The following is a 23631-nucleotide window of genomic DNA, read 5'->3' on the forward strand; positions in this document are numbered from 1 at the left end:
GCCCTGACTTTCTCCATTGCTGATATAGCGAGAAACCAAGTAGGAAACTCGCAATGAAGCGCTGTTTGTTTGACTAGTTGGATTTTATCTGAACGCTGTTTCTTTATTTCAAAATATATAAAGTAAATAATACGACAAGGATTCGAGGCTCAAGATTATTACTTGCAAATTATAGTTTGCCTAGATGCTTCCTGACCAAGTGGAGAACGCTATTCTTAAAATGGAAATGAGTTCTACTTAAATTATAACATTAACGTATTATGTGCACACAGTCAGCACAGCTCATATTTTGAAACACAACAACATAGAGATGGTGGTAGGAATAGCCCGCAGATCAAGCCTGCTCGCTATAGTTCATGATCAACTTCACTTTCCGGCCCATCTCTTGGTTTTGGAAGCATTCCAACGATTTCTCCAATCCAGCCTCAACTAGAGCATAGAACATACAAAAGGCCAGAACAGAACAGGCCCTTTGGCCCACGATGTTGTGCCGAGGTTCAACCCGAATGTAATGTAACCTACGCAATCCTCAACTCACTGCTCTCCATGTGCCCGTCCAGCAGTTCCTTAAATGACGCCAATGACTCTGCTTCCAACTGGACGGGCTGGCAACCCATTCCATGCATTCACAACTCTCTGCGTAAAGAACCTACCTCTGACGTCTCCTCGATACTTTCCTCCTGATATCTTCAAACTATGACTCGGGCTATTGACTCTGTCTGTGCCACTCATTATTCAAAGATATTCAATGCTAGAACATCAATGACGCTCTGTCGTGAAGAACTGAGAAGGTTTCCAATCTTTGTTTATCCGCTGGTTGGATTCCCATCGAGCACAAAGAAAGACGATTGCGTTCGTCAGAGGGCATTGGCTTTCTGCATTTGAACCTAGTATGGTCTGCTTCAGTATCTGAGGAGTTTTCGGTGGTGCTACCATGATGCAATCGTGAACATAAATGCCCACTTCTGACTATATGACAGAAGGAAGGTCACTGATGAAGCAGCAGAAGATGTGTTTGGATATATGACAGTACCCTTCCTGATGAAGGACTCCTGCTCGAGAGGTCGATTTTGCCGGTCCTCGGATGCTGCCTGCCCCGCTGTGCTTTTCCAGCACCACTCTCATCTCATTCGGCGTATGGAGTCTGGCCCATCATTCTGGGCTCACGGCCGGTCATCTCACTATGTCGATTTTACTTAATGCCAGAAAACTATGGATTGCGCCATGAAAATGCTCAAAAACGGAGTCTGCAGAGCGGACGTTTCCATCCGATCCCATTCCACACGCTGAGTGAACACACCCTGTTTACCGCGCAGCAGGACATTAGTGAGTGCACGCAGCCAGGCGAAGCAAACCCGTGGCATCGGGCCGAACTCTGTTCGAGCCGTGCAGCATTTGAAATAAAGCGTGCCGCAATGAGTTGCATTGGCCGGGAATCGAAGCCGGGCCTCCCGCGGGGCAGGCGAGAATTCTACCACTGAACCACCAATGCTCCTGCGGGCGGGCCCCGCTAGAACTTTACTACAGTTTGAACTCCAGCAGGAAACTAAACCGGTATTCTTGATATTCTGTCCTGTGGCGCAGCATGCCGACTCCAATCTCCAGCATCTGCAGCCCTGACTTTCTCCATTGCTGATATAGCGAGAAACCAAGTAGGAAACTCGCAATGAAGCGCTGTTTGTTTGACTAGTTGGATTTTATCTGAACGCTGTTTCTTTATTTCAAAATATATAAAGTAAATAATACGACAAGGATTCGAGGCTCAAGATTATTACTTGCAAATTATAGTTTGCCTAGATGCTTCCTGACCAAGTGGAGAACGCTATTCTTAAAATGGAAATGAGTTCTACTTAAATTATAACATTAACGTATTATGTGCACACAGTCAGCACAGCTCATATTTTGAAACACAACAACATAGAGATGGTGGTAGGAATAGCCCGCAGATCAAGCCTGCTCGCTATAGTTCATGATCAACTTCACTTTCCGGCCCATCTCTTGGTTTTGGAAGCATTCCAACGATTTCTCCAATCCAGCCTCAACTAGAGCATAGAACATACAAAAGGCCAGAACAGAACAGGCCCTTTGGCCCACGATGTTGTGCCGAGGTTCAACCCGAATGTAATGTAACCTACGCAATCCTCAACTCACTGCTCTCCATGTGCCCGTCCAGCAGTTCCTTAAATGACGCCAATGACTCTGCTTCCAACTGGACGGGCTGGCAACCCATTCCATGCATTCACAACTCTCTGCGTAAAGAACCTACCTCTGACGTCTCCTCGATACTTTCCTCCTGATATCTTCAAACTATGACTCGGGCTATTGACTCTGTCTGTGCCACTCATTATTCAAAGATATTCAATGCTAGAACATCAATGACGCTCTGTCGTGAAGAACTGAGAAGGTTTCCAATCTTTGTTTATCCGCTGGTTGGATTCCCATCGAGCACAAAGAAAGACGATTGCGTTCGTCAGAGGGCATTGGCTTTCTGCATTTGAACCTAGTATGGTCTGCTTCAGTATCTGAGGAGTTGTCAGTGGTGCTACCATGATGCAATCGTGAACAAAAATGCCCACTTCTGACTATATGACAGAAGGAAGGTCACTGATGAAGCAGCAGAAGATGTGTTTGGATATATGACAGTACCCTTCTTGATGAAGGACTCCTGCTCGAGAGGTCGATTTTGCAGGTCCTCGGATGCTGCCTGCCCCGCTGTGCTTTTCCAGCACCACTCTCATCTCATTCGGCGTATGGAGTCTGGCCCATCATTCTGGGCTCACGGCCGGTCATCTCACTATGTCGATTTTACTTAATGCCAGAAAACTATGGATTGCGCCATGAAAATGCTCAAAAACGGAGTCTGCAGAGCGGACGTTTCCATCCGATCCCATCTCACACGCCGAGTGAACACACCCTGTTTACCGCGCAGCAGGATATTAGCGAGTGCACGCAGCCAGGCGAAGCAAACCCGTGGCATCGGGCCGAACTCTGTTCGAGCCGTGCAGCATTTGAAATAAAGGGTGCTGCAATGCGTTGCATTGGCCGGGAATCGAACCCGGGCCTCCCGCGTGGCAGGCGAGAATTCTACCACTGAACCACCAATGCACCTGCGGGCGGGCCCCGCTAGAACTTTACTACAGTTTGAACTCCAGCAGGAAACTAAACCGGTATTCTTGATATTCTGTCCTGTGGCGCAGCATGCCGACTCCAATCTCCAGCATCTGCAGCCCTGACTTTCTCCATTGCTGATATAGCGAGAAACCAAGTAGGAAACTCGCAATGAAGCGCTGTTTGTTTGACTAGTTGGATTTTATCTGAACGCTGTTTCTTTATTTCAAAATATATAAAGTAAATAATACGACAAGGATTCGAGGCTCAAGATTATTACTTGCAAATTATAGTTTGCCTAGATGCTTCCTGACCAAGTGGAGAACGCTATTCGTAAAATGGAAATGAGTTCTACCTAAATTATAACATTAACGTATTATGTGCACACAGTCAGCACAGCTCATATTTTGAAACACAACAACATAGAGATGGTGGTAGGAATAGCCCGCAGATCAAGCCTGCTCGCTATAGTTCATGATCAACTTCACTGTCCGGCCCATCTCTTGGTTTTGGAAGCATTCCAACGATTTCTCCAATCCAGCCTCAACTAGAGCATAGAACATACAAAAGGCCAGAACAGAACAGGCCCTTTGGCCCACGATGTTGTGCCGAGGTTGAACCCGAATGTAATGTAACCTACGCAATTCTCAACTCACTGCTCTCCATGTGCCCGTCCAGCAGTTCCTTAAATGACGCCAATGACTCTGCTTCCAACTGGACGGGCTGGCAACCCATTCCATGCATTCACAACTCTCTGCGTAAAGAACCTACCTCTGACGTCTCCTCGATACTTTCCTCCTGATATCTTCAAACTATGACTCGGGCTATTGACTCTGTCTGTGCCACTCATTATTCAAAGATATTCAATGCTAGAACATCAATGACGCTCTGTCGTGAAGAACTGAGAAGGTTTCCAATCTTTGTTTATCCGCTGGTTGGATTCCCATCGAGCACAAAGAAAGACGATTGCGTTCGTCAGAGGGCATTGGCTTTCTGCACTTGAACCTCGTATGGTCTGCTTCAGTATCTGAGGAGTTGTCAGTGGTGCTACCATGATGCAATCGTGAACAAAAATGCCCACTTCTGACTATATGACAGAAGGAAGGTCACTGATGAAGCAGCAGAAGATGTTTGGATATATGACAGTACCCTTCCTGATGAAGGACTCCTGCTCGAGAGGTCGATTTTGCCGGTCCTCGGATGCTGCCTGCCCCGCTGTGCTTTTCCAGCACCACTCTCATCTCATTCGGCGTATGGAGTCTGGCCCATCATTCTGGGCTCACGGCCGGTCATCTCACTATGTCGATTTTACTTAATGCCAGAAAACTATGGATTGCGCCATGAAAATGCTCAAAAACGGAGTCTGCAGAGCGGACCTTTCCATCCGATCCCATCCCACACGCTGAGTGAACACACCCTGTTTATCGCGCAGCAGGACATTGGCGAGTGCACGCAGCCAGGCGAAGCAAACCCGTGGCATCGGGCCGAACTCTGTTCGAGCCGTGCAGCATTTGAAATAAAGGGTGCTGCAATGCGTTGCATTGGTCCGGAATCGAACCCCGGCCTCCCGCGTAGGCAGGGGAGAATTCTACCACTGAACCACCAATGCACGTGCGGGCGCGCCCCGCTAGAACTTTACTACAGTTTGAACTCCAGCAGGAAACTAAACCGGTGTTCTTGATATTCTGTCCTGTGGCGCAGCATGCCGACTCCAATCTCCAGCATCTGCAGCCCTGACTTTCTCCATTGCTGATATAGCGAGAAACCAAGTAGGAAACTCGCAATGAAGCGCTGTTTGTTTGACTAGTTGGATTTTATCTGAACGCTGTTTCTTTATTTCAAAATATATAAAGTAAATAATACGACAAGGATTCGAGGCTCAAGATTATTACTTGCAAATTATAGTTTGCCTAGATGCTTCCTGACCAAGTGGAGAACGCTATTCTTAAAATGGAAATGAGTTCTACTTAAATTATAACATTAACGTATTATGTGCACACAGTCAGCACAGCTCATATTTTGAAACACAACAACATAGAGATGGTGGTAGGAATAGCCCGCAGATCAAGCCTGCTCGCTATAGTTCATGATCAACTTCACTTTCCGGCCCATCTCTTGGTTTTGGAAGCATTCCAACGATTTCTCCAATACAGCCTCAACTAGAGCATAGAACATACAAAAGGCCAGAACAGAACAGGCCCTTTGGCCCACGATGTTGTGCCGAGGTTCAACCCGAATGTAATGTAACCTACGCAATCCTCAACTCACTGCTCTCCATGTGCCCGTCCAGCAGTTCCTTAAATGACGCCAATGACTCTGCTTCCAACTGGACGGGCTGGCAACCCATTCCATGCATTCACAACTCTCTGCGTAAAGAACCTACCTCTGACGTCTCCTCGATACTTTCCTCCTGATATCTTCAAACTATGATTCGGGCTATTGACTCTGTCTGTGCCACTCATTATTCAAAGATATTCAATGCTAGAACATCAATGACGCTCTGTCGTGAAGAACTGAGAAGGTTTCCAATCTTTGTTTATCCGCTGGTTGGATTCCCATCGAGCACAAAGAAAGACGATTGCGTTCGTCAGAGGGCATTGGCTTTCTGCATTTGAACCTAGTATGGTCTGCTTCAGTATCTGAGGAGTTTTCGGTGGTGCTACCATGATGCAATCGTGAACATAAATGCCCACTTCTGACTATATGACAGAAGGAAGGTCACTGATGAAGCAGCAGAAGATGTGTTTGGATATATGACAGTACCCTTCCTGATGAAGGACTCCTGCTCGAGAGGTCGATTTTGCCGGTCCTCGGATGCTGCCTGCCCCGCTGTGCTTTTCCAGCACCACTCTCATCTCATTCGGCGTATGGAGTCTGGCCCATCATTCTGGGCTCACGGCCGGTCATCTCACTATGTCGATTTTACTTAATGCCAGAAAACTATGGATTGCGCCATGAAAATGCTCAAAAACGGAGTCTGCAGAGCGGACGTTTCCATCCGATCCCATTCCACACGCTGAGTGAACACACCCTGTTTACCGCGCAGCAGGACATTAGTGAGTGCACGCAGCCAGGCGAAGCAAACCCGTGGCATCGGGCCGAACTCTGTTCGAGCCGTGCAGCATTTGAAATAAAGCGTGCCGCAATGCGTTGCATTGGCCGGGAATCGAAGCCGGGCCTCCCGCGTGGCAGGCGAGAATTCTACCACTGAACCACCAATGCTCCTGCGGGCGGGCCCCGCTAGAACTTTACTACAGTTTGAACTCCAGCAGGAAACTAAACCGGTATTCTTGATATTCTGTCCTGTGGCGCAGCATGCCGACTCCAATCTCCAGCATCTGCAGCCCTGACTTTCTCCATTGCTGATATAGCGAGAAACCAAGTAGGAAACTCGCAATGAAGCGCTGTTTGTTTGACTAGTTGGATTTTATCTGAACGCTGTTTCTTTATTTCAAAATATATAAAGTAAATAATACGACAAGGATTCGAGGCTCAAGATTATTACTTGCAAATTATAGTTTGCCTAGATGCTTCCTGACCAAGTGGAGAACGCTATTCTTAAAATGGAAATGAGTTCTACTTAAATTATAACATTAACGTATTATGTGCACACAGTCAGCACAGCTCATATTTTGAAACACAACAACATAGAGATGGTGGTAGGAATAGCCCGCAGATCAAGCCTGCTCGCTATAGTTCATGATCAACTTCACTTTCCGGCCCATCTCTTGGTTTTGGAAGCATTCCAACGATTTCTCCAATCCAGCCTCAACTAGAGCATAGAACATACAAAAGGCCAGAACAGAACAGGCCCTTTGGCCCACGATGTTGTGCCGAGGTTCAACCCGAATGTAATGTAACCTACGCAATCCTCAACTCACTGCTCTCCATGTGCCCGTCCAGCAGTTCCTTAAATGACGCCAATGACTCTGCTTCCAACTGGACGGGCTGGCAACCCATTCCATGCATTCACAACTCTCTGCGTAAAGAACCTACCTCTGACGTCTCCTCGATACTTTCCTCCTGATATCTTCAAACTATGACTCGGGCTATTGACTCTGTCTGTGCCACTCATTATTCAAAGATATTCAATGCTAGAACATCAATGACGCTCTGTCGTGAAGAACTGAGAAGGTTTCCAATCTTTGTTTATCCGCTGGTTGGATTCCCATCGAGCACAAAGAAAGACGATTGCGTTCGTCAGAGGGCATTGGCTTTCTGCATTTGAACCTAGTATGGTCTGCTTCAGTATCTGAGGAGTTGTCAGTGGTGCTACCATGATGCAATCGTGAACAAAAATGCCCACTTCTGACTATATGACAGAAGGAAGGTCACTGATGAAGCAGCAGAAGATGTGTTTGGATATATGACAGTACCCTTCTTGATGAAGGACTCCTGCTCGAGAGGTCGATTTTGCAGGTCCTCGGATGCTGCCTGCCCCGCTGTGCTTTTCCAGCACCACTCTCATCTCATTCGGCGTATGGAGTCTGGCCCATCATTCTGGGCTCACGGCCGGTCATCTCACTATGTCGATTTTACTTAATGCCAGAAAACTATGGATTGCGCCATGAAAATGCTCAAAAACGGAGTCTGCAGAGCGGACGTTTCCATCCGATCCCATCTCACACGCCGAGTGAACACACCCTGTTTACCGCGCAGCAGGATATTAGCGAGTGCACGCAGCCAGGCGAAGCAAACCCGTGGCATCGGGCCGAACTCTGTTCGAGCCGTGCAGCATTTGAAATAAAGGGTGCTGCAATGCGTTGCATTGGCCGGGAATCGAACCCGGGCCTCCCGCGTGGCAGGCGAGAATTCTACCACTGAACCACCAATGCACCTGCGGGCGGGCCCCGCTAGAACTTTACTACAGTTTGAACTCCAGCAGGAAACTAAACCGGTATTCTTGATATTCTGTCCTGTGGCGCAGCATGCCGACTCCAATCTCCAGCATCTGCAGCCCTGACTTTCTCCATTGCTGATATAGCGAGAAACCAAGTAGGAAACTCGCAATGAAGCGCTGTTTGTTTGACTAGTTGGATTTTATCTGAACGCTGTTTCTTTATTTCAAAATATATAAAGTAAATAATACGACAAGGATTCGAGGCTCAAGATTATTACTTGCAAATTATAGTTTGCCTAGATGCTTCCTGACCAAGTGGAGAACGCTATTCGTAAAATGGAAATGAGTTCTACCTAAATTATAACATTAACGTATTATGTGCACACAGTCAGCACAGCTCATATTTTGAAACACAACAACATAGAGATGGTGGTAGGAATAGCCCGCAGATCAAGCCTGCTCGCTATAGTTCATGATCAACTTCACTGTCCGGCCCATCTCTTGGTTTTGGAAGCATTCCAACGATTTCTCCAATCCAGCCTCAACTAGAGCATAGAACATACAAAAGGCCAGAACAGAACAGGCCCTTTGGCCCACGATGTTGTGCCGAGGTTCAACCCGAATGTAATGTAACCTACGCAATTCTCAACTCACTGCTCTCCATGTGCCCGTCCAGCAGTTCCTTAAATGACGCCAATGACTCTGCTTCCAACTGGACGGGCTGGCAACCCATTCCATGCATTCACAACTCTCTGCGTAAAGAACCTACCTCTGACGTCTCCTCGATACTTTCCTCCTGATATCTTCAAACTATGACTCGGGCTATTGACTCTGTCTGTGCCACTCATTATTCAAAGATATTCAATGCTAGAACATCAATGACGCTCTGTCGTGAAGAACTGAGAAGGTTTCCAATCTTTGTTTATCCGCTGGTTGGATTCCCATCGAGCACAAAGAAAGACGATTGCGTTCGTCAGAGGGCATTGGCTTTCTGCACTTGAACCTCGTATGGTCTGCTTCAGTATCTGAGGAGTTGTCAGTGGTGCTACCATGATGCAATCGTGAACAAAAATGCCCACTTCTGACTATATGACAGAAGGAAGGTCACTGATGAAGCAGCAGAAGATGTTTGGATATATGACAGTACCCTTCCTGATGAAGGACTCCTGCTCGAGAGGTCGATTTTGCCGGTCCTCGGATGCTGCCTGCCCCGCTGTGCTTTTCCAGCACCACTCTCATCTCATTCGGCGTATGGAGTCTGGCCCATCATTCTGGGCTCACGGCCGGTCATCTCACTATGTCGATTTTACTTAATGCCAGAAAACTATGGATTGCGCCATGAAAATGCTCAAAAACGGAGTCTGCAGAGCAGACGTTTCCATCCGATCCCAACCCACACGCCGAGTGAACACACCCTGTTTACCGCGCAGCAGGATATTAGCGAGTGCACGCAGCCAGGCGAAGCAAACCCGTGGCATCGGGCCGAACTCTGTTCGAGCCGTGCAGCATTTGAAATAAAGGGTGCTGCAATGCGTTGCATTGGCCGGGAACCGAACCCGGGCCTCTCGCGTGGCAGGCGAGAATTCTACCACTGAACCACCAATGCACCTGCGGGCGGGCCCCGCTAGAACTTTACTACAGTTTGAACTCCAGCAGGAAACTAAACCGGTATTCTTGATATTCTGTCCTGTGGCGCAGCATGCCGACTCCAATCTCCAGCATCTGCAGCCCTGACTTTCTCCATTGCTGATATAGCGAGAAACCAAGTAGGAAACTCGCAATGAAGCGCTGTTTGTTTGACTAGTTGGATTTTATCTGAACGCTGTTTCTTTATTTCAAAATATATAAAGTAAATAATTCGACAAGGATTCGAGGCTCAAGATTATTACTTGCAAATTATAGTTTGCCTAGATGCTTCCTGACCAAGTGGAGAACGCTATTCTTAAAATGGAAATGAGTTCTACTTAAATTATAACATTAACGTATTATGTGCACACAGTCAGCACAGCTCATATTTTGAAACACAACAACATAGAGATGGTGGTAGGAATAGCCCGCAGATCAAGCCTGCTCGCTATAGTTCATGATCAACTTCACTTTCCGGCCCATCTCTTGGTTTTGGAAGCATTCCAACGATTTCTCCAATCCAGCCTCAACTAGAGCATAGAACATACAAAAGGCCAGAACAGAACAGGCCCTTTGGCCCACGATGTTGTGCCGAGGTTCAACCCGAATGTAATGTAACCTACGCAATCCTCAACTCACTGCTCTCCATGTGCCCGTCCAGCAGTTCCTTAAATGACGCCAATGACTCTGCTTCCAACTGGACGGGCTGGCAACCCATTCCATGCATTCACAACTCTCTGCGTAAAGAACCTACCTCTGACGTCTCCTCGATACTTTCCTCCTGATATCTTCAAACTATGACTCGGGCTATTGACTCTGTCTGTGCCACTCATTATTCAAAGATATTCAATGCTAGAACATCAATGACGCTCTGTCGTGAAGAACTGAGAAGGTTTCCAATCTTTGTTTATACGCTGGTTGGATTCCCATCGAGCACAAAGAAAGACGATTGCGTTCGTCAGAGGGCATTGGCTTTCTGCATTTGAACCTAGTATGGTCTGCTTCAGTATCTGAGGAGTTGTCAGTGGTGCTACCATGATGCAATCGTGAACGAAAATGCCCACTTCTGACTATATGACAGAAGGAAGGTCACTGATGAAGCAGCAGAAGATGTGTTTGGATATATGACAGTACCCTTCTTGATGAAGGACTCCTGCTCGAGAGGTCGATTTTGCCGGTCCTCGGATGCTGCCTGCCCCGCTGTGCTTTTCCAGCACCACTCTCATCTCATTCGGCGTATGGAGTCTGGCCCATCATTCTGGGCTCACGGCCGGTCATCTCACTATGTCGATTTTACTTAATGCCAGAAAACTATGGATTGCGCCATGAAAATGCTCAAAAACGGAGTCTGCAGAGCGGACGTTTCCATCCGATCCCATCTCACACGCTGAGTGAACACACCCTGTTTATCGCGCAGCAGGACATTGGCGAGTGCACGCAGCCAGGCGAAGCAAACCCGTGGCATCGGGCCGAACTCTGTTCGAGCCGTGCAGCATTTGAAATAAAGGGTGCTGCAATGCGTTGCATTGGCCGGAAATCGAACCCGGGCCTCCCGCGTGGCAGGCGAGAATTCCACCACTGAACCACCGATGCACCTGCGGGCGGGCCCCGCTAGAACTTTACTACAGTTTGAACTCCAGCAGGAAACTAAACCGGTATTCTTGATATTCTGTCCTGTGGCGCAGCATGCCGACTCCAATCTCCAGCATCTGCAGCCCTGACTTTCTCCATTGCTGATATAGCGAGAAACCAAGTAGGAAACTCGCAATGAAGCGCTGTTTGTTTGACTAGTTGGATTTTATCTGAACGCTGTTTCTTTATTTCAAAATATATAAAGTAAATAATACGACAAGGATTCGAGGCTCAAGATTATTACTTGCAAATTATAGTTTGCCTAGATGCTTCCTGACCAAGTGGAGAACGCTATTCTTAAAATGGAAATGAGTTCTACTTAAATTATAACATTAACGTATTATGTGCACACAGTCAGCACAGCTCATATTTTGAAACACAACAACATAGAGATGGTGGTAGGAATAGCCCGCAGATCAAGCCTGCTCGCTATAGTTCATGATCAACTTCACTTTCCGGCCCATCTCTTGGTTTTGGAAGCATTCCAACGATTTCTCCAATCCAGCCTCAACTAGAGCATAGAACATACAAAAGGCCAGAACAGAACAGGCCCTTTGGCCCACGATGTTGTGCCGAGGTTCAACCCGAATGTAATGTAACCTACGCAATCCTCAACTCACTGCTCTCCATGTGCCCGTCCAGCAGTTCCTTAAATGACGCCAATGACTCTGCTTCCAACTGGACGGGCTGGCAACCCATTCCATGCATTCACAACTCTCTGCGTAAAGAACCTACCTCTGACGTCTCCTCGATACTTTCCTCCTGATATCTTCAAACTATGACTCGGGCTATTGACTCTGTCTATGCCACTCATTATTCAAAGATATTCAATACTAGAACATCAATGACGCTCTGTCGTGAAGAACTGAGAAGGTTTCCAATCTTTGTTTATCCGCTGGTTGGATTCCCATCGAGCACAAAGAAAGACGATTGCGTTCGTCAGAGGGCATTGGCTTTCTGCATTTGAACCTAGTATGGTCTGCTTCAGTATCTGAGGAGTTGTCAGTGGTGCTACCATGATGCAATCGTGAACAAAAATGCCCACTTCTGACTATATGACAGAAGGAAGGTCACTGATGAAGCAGCAGAAGATGTTTGGATATATGACAGTACCCTTCCTGATGAAGGACTCCTGCTCGAGAGGTCGATTTTGCCGGTCCTCGGATGCTGCCTGCCCCGCTGTGCTTTTCCAGCACCACTCTCATCTCATTCGGCGTATGGAGTCTGGCCCATCATTCTGGGCTCACGGCCGGTCATCTCACTATGTCGATTTTACTTAATGCCAGAAAACTATGGATTGCGCCATTAAAATGCTCAAAAACGGAGTCTGCAGAGCGGACGTTTCCATCCGATCCCATCCCACACGCTGAGTGAACACACCCTGTTTACCGCGCAGCCTGACATTGGCGAGTGCACGCAGCCAGGCGAAGCAAACCCGTGGCATCGGGCCGAACTCTGTTCGAGCCGTGCAGCATTTGAAATAAAGGGTGCTGCCATGCGTTGCATTGGCCGGGAATCAAACCCGGGCTTCCCGCGTGGCAGGCGAGAATTCTGCCACTGAACCACCAATGCACCTGCGGGCGGGCCCCGCTAGAACTTTACTACAGTTTGAACTCCAGCAGGAAACTAAACCGGTATTCTTGATATTCTGTCCTGTGGCGCAGCATGCCGACTCCAATCTCCAGCATCTGCAGCCCTGACTTTCTCCATTGCTGATATAGCGAGAAACCAAGTAGGAAACTCGCAATGAAGCGCTGTTTGTTTGACTAGTTGGATTTTATCTGAACGCTGTTTCTTTATTTCAAAATATATAAAGTAAATAATACGACAAGGATTCGAGGCTCAAGATTAGAACTTGCAAATTATAGTTTGCCTAGATGCTTCCTGACCAAGTGGAGAACGCTATTCTTAAAATGGAAATGAGTTCTACTTAAATTATAACATTAACGTATTATGTGCACACAGTCAGCACAGCTCATATTTTGAAACACAACAACATAGAGATGGTGGTAGGAATAGCCCGCAGATCAAGCCTGCTCGCTATAGTTCATGATCAACTTCACTTTCCGGCCCATCTCTTGGTTTTGGAAGCATTCCAACGATTTCTCCAATCCAGCCTCAACTAGAGCATAGAACATACAAAAGGCCAGAACAGAACAGGCCCTTTGGCCCACGATGTTGTGCCGAGGTTCAACCCGAATGTAATGTAACCTACGCAATCCTCAACTCACTGCTCTCCATGTGCCCGTCCAGCAGTTCCTTAAATGACGCCAATGACTCTGCTTCCAACTGGACGGGCTGGCAACCCATTCCATGCATTCACAACTCTCTGCGTAAAGAACCTACCTCTGACGTCTCCTCGATACTTTCCTCCTGATATCTTCAAACTATGACTCGGGCTATTGACTCTGTCTATGCCACTCATTATTCAAAGATATTCAATACTAGAACATCAATGACGCTCTGTCGTGAAGAACTGAGAAGGTTTCCAATCTTTGTTTATCTGCTGGTTGGATTCCCATCGAGCACAAAGAAAGACGATTGCGTTCGTCAGAGGGCATTGGCTTTCTGCATTTGAACCTAGTATGGTCTGCTTCAGTATCTGAGGAGTTGTCAGTGCTGCTACCATGATGCAATCGTGAACAAAAATGCCCACTTCTGACTATATGACAGAAGGAAGGTCACTGATGAAGCAGCAGAAGATGTTTGGATATATGACAGTACCCTTCCTGATGAAGGACTCCTGCTCGAGAGGTCGATTTTGCCGGTCCTCGGATGCTGCCTGCCCCGCTGTGCTTTTCCAGCACCACTCTCATCTCATTCGGCGTATGGAGTCTGGCCCATCATTCTGGGCTCACGGCCGGTCATCTCACTATGTCGATTTTACTTAATGCCAGAAAACTATGGATTGCGCCATGAAAATGCTCAAAAACGGAGTCTGCAGAGCGGACGTTTCCATCCGATCCCATCCCACACGCTGAGTGAACACACCCTGTTTACGGCGCAGCCTGACATTGGCGAGTGCACGCAGCCAGGCGAAGCAAACCCGTGGCATCGGGCCGAAATCTGTTCGAGCCGTGCAGCATTTGAAATAAAGGGTGCTGCAATGCGTTGCATTGGCCGGGAATCAAACCCAGGCTTCCCGCATGGCAGGCGAGAATTCTGCCACTGAACCACCAATGCACCTGCGGGCGGGCCCCGCTAGAACTTTACTACAGTTTGAACTCCAGCAGGAAACTAAACCGGTATTCTTGATATTCTGTCCTGTGGCGCAGCATGCCGACTCCAATCTCCAGCATCTGCAGCCCTGACTTTCTCCATTGCTGATATAGCGAGAAACCAAGTAGGAAACTCGCAATGAAGCGCTGTTTGTTTGACTAGTTGGATTTTATCTGAACGCTGTTTCTTTATTTCAAGATATATAAAGTAAATAATACGACTAGGATTCGAGGCTCAAGATTATTACTTGCAAATTATAGTTTGCCTAGATGCTTCCTGACCAAGTGGAGAACGCTATTCTTAAAATGGAAATGGGTTCTACTTAAATTATAACATTAACGTATTATGTGCACACAGTCAGCACAGCTCATATTTTGAAACACAACAACATAGAGATGGTGGTAGGAATAGCCCGCAGATCAAGCCTGCTCGCTATAGTTCATGATCAACTTCACTTTCCGGCCCATCTCTTGGTTTTGGAAGCATTCCAACGATTTCTCCAATCCAGCCTCAACTAGAGCATAGAACATAGAAAAGTCCAGAACAGAACAGGCCCTTTGGCCCACGATGTTGTGCCGAGGTTCAACCCGAATGTAATGTAACCAACGCAATCCTCAACTCACTGCTCTCCATGAGCCCGTCCAGCAGTTCTTTAAATGACGCCAATGACTCTGCTTCCAACTGGACGGGCTGGCAACCCATTCCATGCATTCACAACTCTCTGCGTAAAGAACCTACCTCTGACGTCTCCTCGATACTTTCCTCCTGATATCTTCAAACTATGACTCGGGCTATTGACTCTGTCTGTGCCACTCATTATTCAAAGATATTCAATGCTAGAACATCAATGACGCTCTGTCGTGAAGAACTGAGAAGGTTTCCAATCTTTGTTTATCCGCTGGTTGGATTCCCATCGAGCACAAAGAAAGACGATTGCGTTCGTCAGAGGGCATTGGCTTTCTGCATTTGAACCTAGTATGGTCTGCTTCAGTATCTGAGGAGTTGTCAGTGGTGCTACCATGATGCAATCGTGAACAAAAATGCCCACTTCTGACTATATGACAGAAGGAAGGTCACTGATGAAGCAGCAGAAGATGTTTGGATATATGACAGTACCCTTCCTGATGAAGGACTCCTGCTCGAGAGGTCGATTTTGCCGGTCCTCGGATGCTGCCTGCCCCGCTGTGCTTTTCCAGCACCACTCTCATCTCATTCGGCGTATGGAGTCTGGCCCATCATTCTGGGCTCACGGCCGGTCATCTCACTATGTCGATTTTACTTAATGCCAGAAAACTATGGATTGCGCCATGAAAATGCTCAAAAACGGAGTCTGCAGAGCGGACGTTTCCATCCGATCCCATCCCACACGCTGAGTGAACACACCCTGTTTACCGCGCAGCCTGACATTGGCGAGTGCACGCAGCCAGGCGAAGCAAACCCGTGGCATCGGGCCGAACGCTGTTCGAGCCGTGCAGCATTTGAAATAAAGGGTGCTGCAATGCGTTGCATTGGCCGGGAATCAAACCCGGGCTTCCCGCGTGGCAGGCGAGAATTCTGCCACTGAACCACCAATGCACCTGCGGGCGGGCCCCGCTAGAACTTTACTACAGTTTGAACTCCAGCAGGAAACTAAACCGGTATTCTTGATATTCTGTCCTGTGGCGCAGCATGCCGACTCCAATCTCCAGCATCTGCAGCCCTGACTTTCTCCATTGCTGATATAGCGAGAAACCAAGTAGGAAACTCGCAATGAAGCGCTGTTTGTTTGACTAGTTGGATTTTATCTGAACGCTGTTTCTTTATTTCAAAATATATAAAGTAAATAATACGACAAGGATTCGAGGCTCAAGATTATTACTTGCAAATTATAGTTTGCCTAGATGCTTCCTGACCAAGTGGAGAACGCTATTCTTAAAATGGAAATGAGTTCTACTTAAATTATAACATTAACGTATTATGTGCACACAGTCAGCACAGCTCATATTTTGAAACACAACAACATAGAGATGGTGGTAGGAATAGCCCGCAGATCAAGCCTGCTCGCTATAGTTCATGATCAACTTCACTTTCCGGCCCATCTCTTGGTTTTGGAAGCATTCCAACGATTTCTCCAATCCAGCCTCAACTAGAGCATAGAACATACAAAAGGCCAGAACAGAACAGGCCCTTTGGCCCACGATGTTGTGCCGAGGTTCAACCCGAATGTAATGTAACCTACGCAATCCTCAACTCACTGCTCTCCATGAGCCCGTCCAGCAGTTCCTTAAATGACGCCAATGACTCTGCTTCCAACTGGACGGGCTGGCAACCCATTCCATGCATTCACAACTCTCTGCGTAAAGAACCTACCTCTGACGTCTCCTCGATACTTTCCTCCTGATATCTTCAAACTATGACTCGGGCTATTGACTCTGTCTGTGCCACTCATTATTCAAAGATATTCAATGCTAGAACATCAATGACGCTCTGTCGTGAAGAACTGAGAAGGTTTCCAATCTTTGTTTATCCGCTGGTTGGATTCCCATCGAGCACAAAGAAAGACGATTGCGTTCGTCAGAGGGCATTGGCTTTCTGCATTTGAACCTAGTATGGTCTGCTTCAGTATCTGAGGAGTTGTCAGTGGTGCTACCATGATGCAATCGTGAACAAAAATGCCCACTTCTGACTATATGACAGAAGGAAGGTCACTGATGAAGCAGCAGAAGATGTGTTTGGATATATGACAGTACCCTTCTTGATGAAGGACTCCTGCTCGAGAGGTCGATTTTGCCGGTCCTCGGATGCTGCCTGCCCCGCTGTGCTTTTCCAGCACCACTCTCATCTCATTCGGCGTATGGAGTCTGGCCCATCATTCTGGGCTCACGGCCGGTCATCTCACTATGTCGATTTTACTTAATGCCAGAAAACTATGGATTGCGCCATGAAAATGCTCAAAAACGGAGTCTGCAGAGCGGACGTTTCCATCCGATCCCATTCCACACGCTGAGTGAACACACCCTGTTTACCGCACAGCAGGACATTAGTGAGTGCACGCAGCCAGGCGAAGCAAACCCGTGGCATCGGGCCGAACTCTGTTCGAGCCGTGCAGCATTTGAAATAAAGCGTGCTGCAATGCGTTGCATTGGCCGGGAATCGAACCCGGGCCTCCCGCGTGGCAGGCGAGAATTCTACCACTGAACCACCAATGCTCCTGCGGGCGGGCCCCGCTAGAACTTTACTACAGTTTGAACTCCAGCAGGAAACTAAACCGGTATTCTTGATATTCTGTCCTGTGGCGCAGCATGCCGACTCCAATCTCCAGCATCTGCAGCCCTGACTTTCTCCATTGCTGATATAGCGAGAAACCAAGTAGGAAACTCGCAATGAAGCGCTGTTTGTTTGACTAGTTGGATTTTATCTGAACGCTGTTTCTTTATTTCAAAATATATAAAGTAAATAATACGACAAGGATTCGAGGCTCAAGATTATTACTTGCAAATTATAGTTTGCCTAGATGCTTCCTGACCAAGTGGAGAACGCTATTCTTAAAATGGAAATGAGTTCTACTTAAATTATAACATTAACGTATTATGTGCACACAGTCAGCACAGCTCATATTTTGAAACACAACAACATAGAGATGGTGGTAGGAATAGCCCGCAGATCAAGCCTGCTCGCTATAGTTCATGATCAACTTCACTTTCCGGCCCATCTCTTGGTTTTGGAAGCATTCCAACGATTTCTCCAATCCAGCCTCAACTAGAGCATAGAACATACAAAAGGCCAGAACAGAACAGGCCCTTTGGCCCACGATGTTGTGCCGAGGTTCAACCCGAATGTAATGTAACCTACGCAATCCTCAACTCACTGCTCTCCATGTGCCCGTCCAGCAGTTCCTTAAATGACGCCAATGACTCTGCTTCCAACTGGACGGGCTGGCAACCCATTCCATGCATTCACAACTCTCTGCGTAAAGAACCTACCTCTGACGTCTCCTCGATACTTTCCTCCTGATATCTTCAAACTATGACTCGGGCTATTGACTCTGTCTATGCCACTCATTATTCAAAGATATTCAATACTAGAACATCAATGACGCTCTGTCGTGAAGAACTGAGAAGGTTTCCAATCTTTGTTTATCTGCTGGTTGGATTCCCATCGAGCACAAAGAAAGACGATTGCGTTCGTCAGAGGGCATTGGCTTTCTGCATTTGAACCTAGTATGGTCTGCTTCAGTATCTGAGGAGTTGTCAGTGCTGCTACCATGATGCAATCGTGAACAAAAATGCCCACTTCTGACTATATGACAGAAGGAAGGTCACTGATGAAGCAGCAGAAGATGTTTGGATATATGACAGTACCCTTCCTGATGAAGGACTCCTGCTCGAGAGGTCGATTTTGCCGGTCCTCGGATGCTGCCTGCCCCGCTGTGCTTTTCCAGCACCACTCTCATCTCATTCGGCGTATGGAGTCTGGCCCATCATTCTGGGCTCACGGCCGGTCATCTCACTATGTCGATTTTACTTAATGCCAGAAAACTATGGATTGCGCCATGAAAATGCTCAAAAACGGAGTCTGCAGAGCGGACGTTTCCATCCGATCCCATCCCACACGCTGAGTGAACACACCCTGTTTACGGCGCAGCCTGACATTGGCGAGTGCACGCAGCCAGGCGAAGCAAACCCGTGGCATCGGGCCGAAATCTGTTCGAGCCGTGCAGCATTTGAAATAAAGGGTGCTGCAATGCGTTGCATTGGCCGGGAATCAAACCCAGGCTTCCCGCATGGCAGGCGAGAATTCTGCCACTGAACCACCAATGCACCTGCGGGCGGGCCCCGCTAGAACTTTACTACAGTTTGAACTCCAGCAGGAAACTAAACCGGTATTCTTGATATTCTGTCCTGTGGCGCAGCATGCCGACTCCAATCTCCAGCATCTGCAGCCCTGACTTTCTCCATTGCTGATATAGCGAGAAACCAAGTAGGAAACTCGCAATGAAGCGCTGTTTGTTTGACTAGTTGGATTTTATCTGAACGCTGTTTCTTTATTTCAAGATATATAAAGTAAATAATACGACTAGGATTCGAGGCTCAAGATTATTACTTGCAAATTATAGTTTGCCTAGATGCTTCCTGACCAAGTGGAGAACGCTATTCTTAAAATGGAAATGGGTTCTACTTAAATTATAACATTAACGTATTATGTGCACACAGTCAGCACAGCTCATATTTTGAAACACAACAACATAGAGATGGTGGTAGGAATAGCCCGCAGATCAAGCCTGCTCGCTATAGTTCATGATCAACTTCACTTTCCGGCCCATCTCTTGGTTTTGGAAGCATTCCAACGATTTCTCCAATCCAGCCTCAACTAGAGCATAGAACATAGAAAAGTCCAGAACAGAACAGGCCCTTTGGCCCACGATGTTGTGCCGAGGTTCAACCCGAATGTAATGTAACCAACGCAATCCTCAACTCACTGCTCTCCATGAGCCCGTCCAGCAGTTCTTTAAATGACGCCAATGACTCTGCTTCCAACTGGACGGGCTGGCAACCCATTCCATGCATTCACAACTCTCTGCGTAAAGAACCTACCTCTGACGTCTCCTCGATACTTTCCTCCTGATATCTTCAAACTATGACTCGGGCTATTGACTCTGTCTGTGCCACTCATTATTCAAAGATATTCAATGCTAGAACATCAATGACGCTCTGTCGTGAAGAACTGAGAAGGTTTCCAATCTTTGTTTATCCGCTGGTTGGATTCCCATCGAGCACAAAGAAAGACGATTGCGTTCGTCAGAGGGCATTGGCTTTCTGCATTTGAACCTAGTATGGTCTGCTTCAGTATCTGAGGAGTTGTCAGTGGTGCTACCATGATGCAATCGTGAACAAAAATGCCCACTTCTGACTATATGACAGAAGGAAGGTCACTGATGAAGCAGCAGAAGATGTTTGGATATATGACAGTACTCTTCCTGATGAAGGACTCCTGCTCGAGAGGTCGATTTTGCCGGTCCTCGGATGCTGCCTGCCCCGCTGTGCTTTTCCAGCACCACTCTCATCTCATTCGGCGTATGGAGTCTGGCCCATCATTCTGGGCTCACGGCCGGTCATCTCACTATGTCGATTTTACTTAATGCCAGAAAACTATGGATTGCGCCATGAAAATGCTCAAAAACGGAGTCTGCAGAGCGGACGTTTCCATCCGATCCCATCCCACACGCTGAGTGAACACACCCTGTTTACCGCGCAGCCTGACATTGGCGAGTGCACGCAGCCAGGCGAAGCAAACCCGTGGCATCGGGCCGAACGCTGTTCGAGCCGTGCAGCATTTGAAATAAAGGGTGCTGCAATGCGTTGCATTGGCCGGGAATCAAACCCGGGCTTCCCGCGTGGCAGGCGAGAATTCTGCCACTGAACCACCAATGCACCTGCGGGCGGGCCCCGCTAGAACTTTACTACAGTTTGAACTCCAGCAGGAAACTAAACCGGTATTCTTGATATTCTGTCCTGTGGCGCAGCATGCCGACTCCAATCTCCAGCATCTGCAGCCCTGACTTTCTCCATTGCTGATATAGCGAGAAACCAAGTAGGAAACTCGCAATGAAGCGCTGTTTGTTTGACTAGTTGGATTTTATCTGAACGCTGTTTCTTTATTTCAAAATATATAAAGTAAATAATACGACAAGGATTCGAGGCTCAAGATTATTACTTGCAAATTATAGTTTGCCTAGATGCTTCCTGACCAAGTGGAGAACGCTATTCTTAAAATGGAAATGAGTTCTACTTAAATTATAACATTAACGTATTATGTGCACACAGTCAGCACAGCTCATATTTTGAAACACAACAACATAGAGATGGTGGTAGGAATAGCCCGCAGATCAAGCCTGCTCGCTATAGTTCATGATCAACTTCACTTTCCGGCCCATCTCTTGGTTTTGGAAGCATTCCAACGATTTCTCCAATCCAGCCTCAACTAGAGCATAGAACATACAAAAGGCCAGAACAGAACAGGCCCTTTGGCCCACGATGTTGTGCCGAGGTTCAACCCGAATGTAATGTAACCTACGCAATCCTCAACTCACTGCTCTCCATGAGCCCGTCCAGCAGTTCCTTAAATGACGCCAATGACTCTGCTTCCAACTGGACGGGCTGGCAACCCATTCCATGCATTCACAACTCTCTGCGTAAAGAACCTACCTCTGACGTCTCCTCGATACTTTCCTCCTGATATCTTCAAACTATGACTCGGGCTATTGACTCTGTCTGTGCCACTCATTATTCAAAGATATTCAATGCTAGAACATCAATGACGCTCTGTCGTGAAGAACTGAGAAGGTTTCCAATCTTTGTTTATCCGCTGGTTGGATTCCCATCGAGCACAAAGAAAGACGATTGCGTTCGTCAGAGGGCATTGGCTTTCTGCATTTGAACCTAGTATGGTCTGCTTCAGTATCTGAGGAGTTGTCAGTGGTGCTACCATGATGCAATCGTGAACAAAAATGCCCACTTCTGACTATATGACAGAAGGAAGGTCACTGATGAAGCAGCAGAAGATGTGTTTGGATATATGACAGTACCCTTCTTGATGAAGGACTCCTGCTCGAGAGGTCGATTTTGCCGGTCCTCGGATGCTGCCTGCCCCGCTGTGCTTTTCCAGCACCACTCTCATCTCATTCGGCGTATGGAGTCTGGCCCATCATTCTGGGCTCACGGCCGGTCATCTCACTATGTCGATTTTACTTAATGCCAGAAAACTATGGATTGCGCCATGAAAATGCTCAAAAACGGAGTCTGCAGAGCGGACGTTTCCATCCGATCCCATTCCACACGCTGAGTGAACACACCCTGTTTACCGCGCAGCAGGACATTAGTGAGTGCACGCAGCCAGGCGAAGCAAACCCGTGGCATCGGGCCGAACTCTGTTCGAGCCGTGCAGCATTTGAAATAAAGCGTGCTGCAATGCGTTGCATTGGCCGGGAATCGAACCCGGGCCTCCCGCGTGGCAGGCGAGAATTCTACCACTGAACCACCAATGCTCCTGCGGGCGGGCCCCGCTAGAACTTTACTACAGTTTGAACTCCAGCAGGAAACTAAACCGGTATTCTTGATATTCTGTCCTGTGGCGCAGCATGCCGACTCCAATCTCCAGCATCTGCAGCCCTGACTTTCTCCATTGCTGATATAGCGAGAAACCAAGTAGGAAACTCGCAATGAAGCGCTGTTTGTTTGACTAGTTGGATTTTATCTGAACGCTGTTTCTTTATTTCAAAATATATAAAGTAAATAATACGACAAGGATTCGAGGCTCAAGATTATTACTTGCAAATTATAGTTTGCCTAGATGCTTCCTGACCAAGTGGAGAACGCTATTCTTAAAATGGAAATGAGTTCTACTTAAATTATAACATTAACGTATTATGTGCACACAGTCAGCACAGCTCATATTTTGAAACACAACAACATAGAGATGGTGGTAGGAATAGCCCGCAGATCAAGCCTGCTCGCTATAGTTCATGATCAACTTCACTTTCCGGCCCATCTCTTGGTTTTGGAAGCATTCCAACGATTTCTCCAATCCAGCCTCAACTAGAGCATAGAACATACAAAAGGCCAGAACAGAACAGGCCCTTTGGCCCACGATGTTGTGCCGAGGTTCAACCCGAATGTAATGTAACCTACGCAATCCTCAACTCACTGCTCTCCATGTGCCCGTCCAGCAGTTCCTTAAATGACGCCAATGACTCTGCTTCCAACTGGACGGGCTGGCAACCCATTCCATGCATTCACAACTCTCTGCGTAAAGAACCTACCTCTGACGTCTCCTCGATACTTTCCTCCTGATATCTTCAAACTATGACTCGGGCTATTGACTCTGTCTGTGCCACTCATTATTCAAAGATATTCAATGCTAGAACATCAATGACGCTCTGTCGTGAAGAACTGAGAAGGTTTCCAATCTTTGTTTATCCGCTGGTTGGATTCCCATCGAGCACAAAGAAAGACGATTGCGTTCGTCAGAGGGCATTGGCTTTCTGCATTTGAACCTAGTATGGTCTGCTTCAGTATCTGAGGAGTTGTCAGTGGTGCTACCATGATGCAATCGTGAACAAAAATGCCCACTTCTGACTATATGACAGAAGGAAGGTCACTGATGAAGCAGCAGAAGATGTGTTTGGATATATGACAGTACCCTTCTTGATGAAGGACTCCTGCTCGAGA

General features: G+C 47.3%; 13 non-coding genes across 13 annotated transcripts; all 13 read right to left on the reverse strand.

The window, feature by feature from the left end:
* Nucleotides 1-1421: 1421 nt before the first annotated feature.
* On the reverse strand, nt 1422-1492 carry trnag-gcc (transfer RNA glycine (anticodon GCC)). The gene has a single exon. It is a non-coding gene; the product is annotated as a tRNA-Gly (tRNA).
* A 1542-nt stretch (nt 1493-3034) lies between these two features.
* On the reverse strand, nt 3035-3105 carry trnag-gcc (transfer RNA glycine (anticodon GCC)). The gene has a single exon. It is a non-coding gene; the product is annotated as a tRNA-Gly (tRNA).
* Nucleotides 3106-6259: 3154 nt separating this feature from the next.
* trnag-gcc (transfer RNA glycine (anticodon GCC)) lies at nt 6260-6330 on the reverse strand. The gene has a single exon. It is a non-coding gene; the product is annotated as a tRNA-Gly (tRNA).
* Nucleotides 6331-7872: 1542 nt separating this feature from the next.
* trnag-gcc (transfer RNA glycine (anticodon GCC)) lies at nt 7873-7943 on the reverse strand. Its single transcript has one exon. It is a non-coding gene; the product is annotated as a tRNA-Gly (tRNA).
* A 1540-nt stretch (nt 7944-9483) lies between these two features.
* Nucleotides 9484-9554, reverse strand: trnag-gcc (transfer RNA glycine (anticodon GCC)). The gene has a single exon. It is a non-coding gene; the product is annotated as a tRNA-Gly (tRNA).
* A 1542-nt stretch (nt 9555-11096) lies between these two features.
* On the reverse strand, nt 11097-11167 carry trnag-gcc (transfer RNA glycine (anticodon GCC)). Its single transcript has one exon. It is a non-coding gene; the product is annotated as a tRNA-Gly (tRNA).
* Nucleotides 11168-12707: 1540 nt separating this feature from the next.
* Nucleotides 12708-12778, reverse strand: trnag-gcc (transfer RNA glycine (anticodon GCC)). Its single transcript has one exon. It is a non-coding gene; the product is annotated as a tRNA-Gly (tRNA).
* Nucleotides 12779-14318: 1540 nt separating this feature from the next.
* Nucleotides 14319-14389, reverse strand: trnag-gcc (transfer RNA glycine (anticodon GCC)). Its single transcript has one exon. It is a non-coding gene; the product is annotated as a tRNA-Gly (tRNA).
* Nucleotides 14390-15929: 1540 nt separating this feature from the next.
* Nucleotides 15930-16000, reverse strand: trnag-gcc (transfer RNA glycine (anticodon GCC)). The gene has a single exon. It is a non-coding gene; the product is annotated as a tRNA-Gly (tRNA).
* A 1542-nt stretch (nt 16001-17542) lies between these two features.
* Nucleotides 17543-17613, reverse strand: trnag-gcc (transfer RNA glycine (anticodon GCC)). The gene has a single exon. It is a non-coding gene; the product is annotated as a tRNA-Gly (tRNA).
* Nucleotides 17614-19153: 1540 nt separating this feature from the next.
* trnag-gcc (transfer RNA glycine (anticodon GCC)) lies at nt 19154-19224 on the reverse strand. Its single transcript has one exon. It is a non-coding gene; the product is annotated as a tRNA-Gly (tRNA).
* Nucleotides 19225-20764: 1540 nt separating this feature from the next.
* Nucleotides 20765-20835, reverse strand: trnag-gcc (transfer RNA glycine (anticodon GCC)). The gene has a single exon. It is a non-coding gene; the product is annotated as a tRNA-Gly (tRNA).
* A 1542-nt stretch (nt 20836-22377) lies between these two features.
* trnag-gcc (transfer RNA glycine (anticodon GCC)) lies at nt 22378-22448 on the reverse strand. The gene has a single exon. It is a non-coding gene; the product is annotated as a tRNA-Gly (tRNA).
* Nucleotides 22449-23631: the final 1183 nt, after the last annotated feature.

Source organism: Chiloscyllium punctatum, chromosome 30, assembly GCF_047496795.1.
Source record: "Chiloscyllium punctatum isolate Juve2018m chromosome 30, sChiPun1.3, whole genome shotgun sequence".
Lineage (NCBI taxonomy): Eukaryota > Metazoa > Chordata > Chondrichthyes > Orectolobiformes > Hemiscylliidae > Chiloscyllium > Chiloscyllium punctatum.